Source organism: Vipera ursinii (genome assembly GCF_947247035.1).
Source record: "Vipera ursinii genome assembly, chromosome: 5".
Lineage (NCBI taxonomy): Eukaryota > Metazoa > Chordata > Lepidosauria > Squamata > Viperidae > Vipera > Vipera ursinii.
The window spans coordinates 75,835,738-75,846,080 of record NC_139518.1 but is presented as its reverse complement, the minus strand read 5'-3'; positions in this window follow the sequence as shown (position 1 = coordinate 75,846,080).

Below are 10,343 nucleotides of genomic sequence, written 5' to 3'. Positions count from 1 at the left end.
CCCGAAACCAGTCAATCTCAGCTTTCACAATGACTGATGGGTTTAAAGGATGTCAGCCCTTTGGGCGAGCTCTTTTTCATCGGCTTTTGGAGGCCCCCATGGAGTTCGGAATATTGTAAACATGTATTTGAGGGACTTTGCAAAGTATCTTAGAGCATGGCTGAAACATGCAGGCAACAGTTATTCACGGCTGCTTCAAAGATATGCTGCTTTTGAACAGGATCAACTGCTATGGAATTTGTGTATGCCAGCTTTGCTGGCTGAGGAATTCTGGGAGTTGAAGTCCACAAGTCTTAAAGTTGCCAAGGTTGAGGACCCCTGGTGCATGCCATAATTTTAGGTAGTCCTCCTATTACAATCATTCATTTAGTGACCTTTGGAAGTTACAGCAGTACTGAAAAAAAATGACTTGCAACTGGTCCTCACACATACAACCATCACGGCATCCTCACAGTCACATGAGCAAAATTTGGGCACTTGGCAACTGGCATGTATTTAAAATGATTGCAGCCTCCCAGGGTCATGTGACTGTAACCTTCCCAGCCACCACCTGATAAGCGAAGTTAACGGGGGAAGTTGAATTCTCTTAATGACCGCACGATTCACTTAAACTGCTGCACTAATTTGCTTAACAACTGTGGCAAAAAAAGGTCATAAAATCAGGTGCAACTCACTCAACTCGCTTTGCACTGGAAATCCTGGCTCCTGTTGCGGTCATAAGTCAAGGACTACCTATAGTCCTATAACTACTTTTCTCCAGAGTCATCACAAAATCTTCTGGTAGGTGATTTTCTTGGTTAACCTATATTCATTCAGTTGGGAACATAGCAAAAAGCTGTGATTTAGCTAAATATGATTGATGGAATATGCCAGCCTTGGTTCATAGTTCTTACATTGCAAAGTTATTATAAACCATGATGTGCAATTGCAAGAGACACATCTCCAACCATTCAAAACTGGGTCAGGGAAAAAGGGATTGAGATATCTACTGCCATACTTCAACCGTAGTTGGTTCATGCCAACCAGGCTGGGTGGATTGCCAGTTTTTAGGGATTGGCAGATCACTGTAATTTAAAATCCCTCCACTGAAGGAGCATGGAAAGGTTGACCATTATTCTGGCTCTTATCTGGCTGGTGGGCCAAATCAACCCCATCTTTAGCATCTGGTAGGAAGACTGCTGGTGGAGTCACCCACCAATCCTCAGTGCTACAGAGAGGTATGGACCCTGCCTTCTTCTCAGTGGAACTCCCCTCCACTGGGAAGGCAGCATCAAAGGGATGGCAAGTAAAATCTCCTTCAACTTGAGCTTGACTCCAGGTGATTTAGTGGACAAGCCTAGGCAATTTTCTTGGAAGTGGTTTACCATCATTTTATTCTGGAATGTTTTTCCACTTCCGAGTCCAGCCTGTATCCTGATCATCTCCTAAGCTTGGTACTAATTCTATAGTTTCGTTGGCCAAACAAGACCAGCTGAATGCTGTATGGAGCACGAAGGGATAGTTTTATCATATCTTAAGCCTTTGGGCTATCTCTCTGTGTGTATGCATGTGTATTAATATTTTCCCCAATATCTTTTAATGCTAAGTTGACCTTTTTCTCTCACACTCAGTGGACATTTTTGATGACTATCTCAGTCTTTTTCAGGTTATTCTCAGCCAACGTTTGGCTGCTTTTCAGCTTACTGCTATTGCACAAGGGAGGGGGAGGAATGGAAGGAGAGAGGATCTATTAATTTTGTCCATCCCAGGATACTACTAAGGGACCTAGATGGTTTCAGAGAAAGTTTTTTCCTAGAGATCTGGTAGGCAAGTTGATGATGGTTTGCTTGCTGCCTGGGGAGTGTGTGTAGTGTGGATCTTGGACTGTGTTGCTCCCCTATTGTTGCTTCCTATTTGATGATTCCATGGTGTTCCCTGCTTTGAGAGATGAAATAACAGAAGAGATATCTTAAGACGAGAGCAAATCCCACTCTACATGAGTGGGATAATGTATACTAGGCATTACATTATGATGATAAGAGTAGCAAAACTGCAGTTACCGTAGTTGTCCATGGGCCTTAGATGATAACAATCTCTTACTGGGGAGGGAAGGTCACAAGAATATCTACATGGCCACTTGAGGAATACTCTAAATAAGTGGATAAGGTTGCTTGGTTGCTTGTCAAGTTGGCCAATGCGTAGTCTTGTCCTATTACCTGCACAGTGTTTGATCCTGTGACTCCTAAAGAATTTGACTTCACAACTGAGTCTGACTACTTGTTTGTTAGATCTATGTCCATCCATGCTGTGGGAAATTTATCATTGAAAGAGGAGGTAGTTCAGCCTACCTTGAATGATGAAAAGAAGCCATTGCTGGACCCAAGAGTTCTGGACAATTTTTATCTACATTTTGGACATTTTTTGTCCAATTGCCAGCATTCTTTTACAGGGTACACTTGATGAGAAGATGGTCAAGCTGCTGTTCCAGAGGAGCCTGGAAAAAAGTAAATAATGTGGACTCAGTTGGATTTCATGCTGGGGACAGAGAGACAGTATAGATTGCATGTGATGACTTTTGATAGGACTAGGACGGTGGTGTTGCATCCACCCTAGGCCTGCACAGTGGCGTAGCGTGGGTTGTCAGCACCCGGGGCAAGGCAAGTAATTTGCGCCCCCTAACCGCACGCCTGGCACCCCCCCCTCCACAGTGGGCGGCGACCCGGCGGCTCGGATCGGATTCGCACAGCCAGCACTGCAGTGAGAGAGAGTGAGTGAGCCAGGCAGGGGCAGAGAGCTGCGAGTGCGAGCGCGGGCCCCCCAGATGTTGCGCCCGGTGCGGCCGGCCCCCCCTGCACCCCGCACGCTATGCCACTGGGCCTGCATGATTCCTCAGTGGCTTTCCATATCATTGCGAGGTATCCTTCTGGACTGCGGGATCCTTCTGGACTAATTATTGGGTTTGGGAGTAAGATTCAGTGATGTTGTAGCAGGTTTTTTTTCTTCTTTTTTCTGTCATTAGTTCCAGTCAGCATTGAGTGGTGGAAAGAGGGTTAGTCCAAAGCTTCTGACTTATATCCTGTTTAAGATCTGTACAAAATGGCTATGTGAAGACATCTGCTGTATATCTCAATACCTGATCAACATAATAATGTTATCAAGATTTTGTCCCAGAGCCTGTTGGCTGTTTAAGTATGGATCGTGAGGTATAGGACAAGACCATATGGCTATATTCATGCTTCTTCAAATGGTTCTTTTCAGTTCTCTGTCTTTGATTTTGAATGGAGTGGCAGTCCCCAGAGTTGCTGCCTATATTGGCGAGGGGGTGAGGAGGTCCTGTACTCACAGCTCCTGCTCAAAGAGCAGGTGGCTGTGTGGTGACCAAAAAGGCTTCACACAGATCCATTTGGTGCATTAATCATGCCTTGTCCTGATCTGGAAGTCCCTTGTCATGGTCACTTATGTCTTGGTCATCTCCCACGTGGATTGTTGCAATGTACTGACATAAAACTTTCTTTAAAGATACTTGGAAGTTATTGAGGGCCCACAGTATGGGGTGCAGTACAAGCAATTATACATGCACTTTGGTACTCCCAGGTAACACATCTGCTATGTGAGGTGCACTGGTTACCACTGAGTTTCCAAATACGTTCAAGGGTTTGGCTCTCACCTTGAAAGCCTTCATGGCATAAGAAGTCTCTCTCCCATCATTTTTCCCTACCCATTAGGATAGGGTAGGGTAGGAAAGGAAAGGAAAGAGTAAGGTAGGATAGGGTAGGATAGGATAGGTAGGAAAGGATAGGGTGGGATGGAGTTTGGTAGGGTAGGGTAGGATCCCATCCATTAAGCAATGTCACCTGATAGGATCCAGGAAGCAATCTCTCTGCTGTTGCTCCCGCCCTTGGGAATAGCATCTCCCTAGAGCACAGGTCTGCAACCCGCGGCTCTGGAGCCGCATGCGGCTTTTTCAGCCATCTCCTGCAGCTCCCAGTCCTCTGCCATATGCAGTCCCAAAAAAAAGTGACTAAAAAAGTTCAACCAATCAATTCAAATATGCAGGGTAGGTGCATATCTCACCTTGCCTCCACTCTTCAGTCAAACCCTGTTCTGCGCATGCACGCATGTATGCACATGCGCAAGCAATGTTTGCGGCTCCCAGTTTTTCCTTTTGTGAGGGAACTGGTTCCGAGTGGCTCTTTCACTGTTTCAGGTTGCTGACCCCTGCCCTAAGCCCTAAACCTAACCCTAAACCTAAAACCTAATACCTAATACCTAAAACCTTAACCCCAAACCCTAAACCCTAACCCTAACCTCCATTAACCATCATTAACACCCTTTAAGCCCATTAAACCCCATTAACCACCATTAACCACCATTAACCCCATAAACCCCCATAAACCCCCATTAACCACCATTGCCCCCATTAACTGCATTAACCATCATTAACTGCCATTAACAACCATAGACCATTATTAACAACCATTAACCCCTATTAACCACCAATGACTTCCATTAACCCCATTAAAACCCATTAACGGCCATTAACTGCCATTAACCACAATTATCCCCCATTATCCTCCATTAACTGCCATTAACCCCCATTACCATCCATTAACCACCATTAACCCCCATTAACCACCACTGACCCCTACTAACTGCATTAACCCCCATTAACCACCAACAACCTTCATTAACCAACATTATAGCTGCTTCTTTGAGTGAGGGCAGTTTTCCCGCCGCCTTGAAGGAGGCGGTGGTGAGACCTCTCCTCAAGAAGCCTACCTTGGATCCGGCTGTTTTGAATAACTTTCGTCCGGTCTCCAACCTTCGCTTCCTTGCGAAGGTTGTTGAGAGTGTGGTGGCGCATCAGCTCCCTCTGGTCCTGGATGAAGCGGATTATCTAGACCCGTACCAATCGGGCTTCAGGCCTGGGTACAGCACGGAGACGGCATTGGTCGCGCTGGTGAATGATCTCTGGAGGGCTCGGGACAGAGGATACTCCTCTGTTCTAGTCCTATTAGACCTCTCAGCGGCTTTCGATACCATCGACCATGGTATCTTGCTGCGGCGTCTCAGGGGATTGGGAGTGGGAGGCACGGTTCTTCAGTGGTTCTCCTCCTATCTCCTGGGACGTTCGCAGTCGGTGTTGACGGGGGGGGCAGAGGTCGACCGCGAGGCCTCTCGCTTGTGGAGTCCCTCAGGGGTCGGTCCTCTCGCCCCTTCTGTTCAACATCTACATGAAACCGCTGGGTGAGATCATTCGTGGTTTTGGAGTTGGGTATCATCAGTATGCTGATGATACCCAACTTTTCATTTCGACCCCAAACCACCCCAGTGATGCCCTCGACGTGATGTCCCGGTGCCTGGAGGCGGTCCGGGTCTGGATGGGGAGGAACAGGCTTCGTCTCAACCCCGACAAGACGGAGTGGCTGTGCGTACCGGCATCCCGGGATATTCAGGATATCCCACCCCTCATTATGGGGGGTGAGTCATTACCTCCTGTAGATAGGGCTCGCAACTTGGGAGTCCTCCTAGATTCACAGCTCTCTTTAGAAGACCATATTGTAGCTGTAACTAGGGGGGCGTTCGCCCAGGTTCGCCTGGTGCGCCAGTTGCGGCCCTATCTAGACCGGGATGCCTTGCGCACGGTCACTCATGCGCTCGTGACCTCTCGTCTTGATTACTGCAACGCTCTCTACATGGGGCTACCCTTGAAGACCACTCGGAGGCTCCAGCTGGCACAGAATGCAGCCGCGAGAGTTGTGTCGGGGGTCTCCCGATACTCCCGTGTTATACCTTTGCTCTGCGAGCTGCATTGGTTGCCAGTTGTCTTCCGGGTGAGGTTCAAGGTGTTGGTAATGACCTACAAAGCCCTCCATGGCATGGGTCCAGAATACCTTGGGGAGCACCTGCAGCCGGCGTCAACTTCCCTCCGCCCAGTACGCTCCCACAGAGAGGGCCTCCTCAGGGTGCCGCCGGTCAAAGAATGCCGACTGGTGGCCCCCAGGGGGAGAGCGTTCTCTGTGGGTGCACCGGACTTATGGAACCATCTTCCGGTAGAGCTCCGGATGGCGCCCGACCTCCGCTCCTTCCGGCGCGACCTTAAAACCCATCTCTTTAAGGAAGCGGGCCTGGCCTGATGGGATGGGGTGGGTTTGTTATTATGACTTTAATTTTAAATTCGTACTATGGGCATTGTTTAATCATGTTTTAATAATTTTAACTTTTGTATCTGTCTTTTACGTATTGCCCTGTTAACCGCCCTGAGTCTCTTGAGAGAAGGGCGGTATATAAATTAAATAAATAATAATAATAATAATTAACCAGCATTGACCCCCATTAACTGCATCAACCCCCATTAACTGCCATTGACCATTATTAACCCCCATTATCCCCATTAACCAAAATTGACCCCATTAACACCCATTAACCGCCATTAACCACCATTGACCACTATTAATTCCATTAACCTCCATTAAGAACAATTGAAGTTGGGGGGGAATGATTGAGAAGATGAAACAATAGGGCCTTGGGGGACTGCAAATTTGAACGGACAGGAAGTCCGCCATGCTGGGAAAGGAAGTTTGGGGGGATGATAAAGAATAACGGACGAAAACGGCTTGGGGTTGCTGCAAATGTGAACAGACAGGAAGTCCGCCATGCTGTGAACGGAAGTTAGGGGGATGATAAAGAATAAAGAATTTTTCAGGGAAGGTTAGAGTTAGGAGTTAGGGTTAGGGTTAGGGGTTAGGGTTAGGGGTTAGGGTTAGGGTTAGGGTTAGGGATTAGGGTTAGGGGTTAGGGTTAGGGTTAGGGTTGGGGTTAGGGTTAGGGTTAGGATTAGGGTTAGCGTTAGCGTTAGGGTTAGGGTTAGCATTAGTGTTAGGGCTGACAGTTAGGGTTAGGGGTTAGGGTTAGGGGTTAGGGTTAGGGTTAGGTGTAGGGGTTAGGGTTAGGGTTAGGATTAGGGTTAAGGTTAATTGGGTTAATGAGCTTAATTGGGGTCAATGATGGTTAAAGGGGATTAATGGTGGTTAATGGCGGTTAATGGTGGTTAATGGGGATTAATGGAGGTTAATGCAGGTTAATGCAGGTTAATGGGGGTTAATGGGGGTTAATGGAGGTTAATGGGGGTTAATGAGGGTTAATGGGTTTTAATAGGGTTAATGGGGGTCAGTGGTGGTTAATGGTGATAATGGGAGTTAATGATGGTCAATGGTGGTTAATGGGGGTTGATGCATTTAATGGGGTCAATGGTGGTTTATGGGGTTAATGGTGGTTAATGAAGGTTAATGGGGTTAATGGGGGTTAACGGGGGTTAATGCAATTAATAGGGATCAATAGTGGTTTAGGGGGTTAATGGGGGTTAATGAAGGTTAATGGTCGTTAATAAGTTTTTTTTTAATTCCATTTATATCCCGCCCTTCTCCGAAGACTCAGGGCGGCTTACAAGCTTAGCAGTAGCCTTCATTCTATGTATATGCCTGCTTATTAGGGCTTTCGCCCCCCCCCCCCAGCGGCATTATTACAAAGTCAGCTTATTGCCCCCAACAATCTTGGTCCTCATTTTACCTACCTCGGAAGGATGGAAGGCTGAGTCAACCTTGAGCCTGGTGGGACTCGAACCTGCATTAATTGCAGGCAGCTGGTGTTAATGGGCTTAATTGAGATCAATGATGGTTAAAGGGGATTAATGGTGGTTAATGAAGGTTAATGGGGATTAATGGAATTAACGGAGGTTAATGGGGGTTAATGGCGATTAATGGCGGTTAATGGTGGTTAATGGTGGATAATGGGGATTAATAGAGGTTAATGTTGGTTAATGGGGTTAATGGTGGTTAATGGCTGTTTATGGCAGTTAATGGGTTTTAATGGGGTTAATGGAGGTCAATGGTGGTTAATGGGGGTTAATGGGGGTTAATGGCAGTTATTGGGATTTAATGGGCTTAAACACCCTAACCCTAACCCTTACCCAACGCTAACCCTAACCCTAACCCCTAACCCGTAACCCCTAAACTTAAACCAAAACCCCAAATCCTAAACCCTAACCCTAACCGTAACCTCCATTAACCACCATTAACCACCATTTTCCTCATTAACTGCATTAACCATCATTAACCACCATTAACCACCATAGACCATTATTAACAACCATTAACCCCTATTAAACACCATTGACCTCCATTAACCCCATTAAAACCCATTAACGGCCATTAATTGCCATTAACCACAATTATCCCCCATTATCCTCCATTAACTGCCATTAACCCCGATTACCATCCATTAACCACCATTAACCCCCATAAACCACCACTGACCCCTACCAACTGCATTAACCCCGATTACCATCCATTAACCACCATTAACCCCCATAAACCACCACTGACCCCTACCAACTGCATTAACCCCCATTAACCACCAACCTTCATTAACCAATATTAACCAACATTGACCCAAATTAACTGCATCAACCCCCATTATCCCCATTAACCAAAATTGACCCCCATTAACCCCATTAACACCCATTAACCACCATTAACCACCATTGACCACTATTAATTCCTTTAACCTCCATTAAGAACAATTGAAGTAGGGGGGAATGATTGAGAAGAATGGAACAATAGGGCCTTGGGGGACTTGCAAATTTGAATGGAAAGGAAGTCCGCCATGCTGGGAAAGGAGGTTTGGGGGGATGATAAAGAATAACGGACGAAAAGGGCTTGGGGGTGCTGCTAATGTGAAGGGACAGGAAGTCTGCCATGCTGGGAACCGAAGTTAGGCAGATGATAAAAAATAAACAATTTTTGAGGGAAGGTTAGGGTTAGTGTTAGGGTTAACGGTACGGTTATGGCTGACGGTTAGGGGTTGGGGTTAGGGTTAGGGTTAGGGTTAAGGTTAGGGTTAGGATTAGAGTTAGCGTTAGGGGTTAGGGTTAGGGTTAGGGGTTAGCGGTTAGGGGTTAGGGGTTAGGGGTTAGGGTTAGGGGTTAGGGTTAGGGTTAGGGTTAAGGTTAACTGGGTTAATGAGCTTAATTGGGGTCAATGATGGTTAAAGGGGATTAATGGGGGTTAATGAAGGTTAATGGGGGTTAATGAGGATTAATGGAGGTTAAAGGAGGATAATGGAGGTTAATGGTGGTTAATGGCGGTTAATGGCGGTTAATGGCGGTTAATGGGGTTAATGGGTTTTAATAGGGTTAATGGGAGTTAATGGTGGCTAATGGTGATAATGGGGTTAATGATGGTCAATGGTGCTTAATGGGGGTTGATGCATTTAATGGGGTCAATGGTGATTTATGGGGTTAATGAAGGTTAATGAACGTTGATGGTGGTTAATGGAGGTTAATGCAGTTAGTAAGGGTCAGTGGTGGTTTATGGGAGTTAATGGTGGTTAATGGATGGTAATGGTGGTTAATGGCAGTTAATGGAGGATAATGGGGGATAATTGTGGTTAATGGCAGTTAATGGCCGTTAATGGGTTTTAATGGGGTTAATTGAGGTCAATGGTGGTTAATAAGGGTTAATGGTTGTTAATAATGGTCTATGGCAGTTAATGGCAGATAATGATGGTTAATGCAGTTAATGGGGGCAATGGTGAATGGTGGTTAATGGCATATACTGCTAAGCTTGTAAGCCGCCCTGAGTCTTCGGAGAAGGGCGGGATATATATGGAATTAAAATAAAAATAAAAAATAAAAATAACCCCATTAAAACCCATTAACTGCCATTAAAAGCCATTAACCACCATTAACCCCATTTACCTCCATTAAACGCTATTAACCCCCATTAACCCCCATTAAACTCCATTAATCCCCATTAACCACCATTAACCTTCATTAACCACCATTAATCCCCTTTAACCATCATTGATCCCAATTAAGCCCATTAAAACTTATTAATGACCATTAACCTTCATTAACCACCATTAACCCCCTAAACCACCACTGACCCCTATTAATTGCATTAACCCCCATTAACCCCATTAACCGTCATTAACCACCATTAACCCAATAAACCACCATTGACCCGATTAAATGCATCAACCCACATTGACCATCATTAACCTCCATTATCACCATTAACCACCACTGACCCCCATTAACCCCATTAAAACCCATTAACCCCCATTAACCCCCAATAACCTCCATTAAACCCACTAACCTCCATTTACCCCATTAATGCCCTTTAACCATCATTCACCCCAATTAAGCTCATTAACCCAATTAACCTTAACTCTAACCCTAACCCTAACCCTAACCCTAACGCTAAATCTAACCCTAACCCTAACCCTAAACCTAACCCTAACCCTAACCCTAACCCTAACCTGATGGAGGTTAATGGAGGTTAATGGGGGTTAAAGGGGGTTAA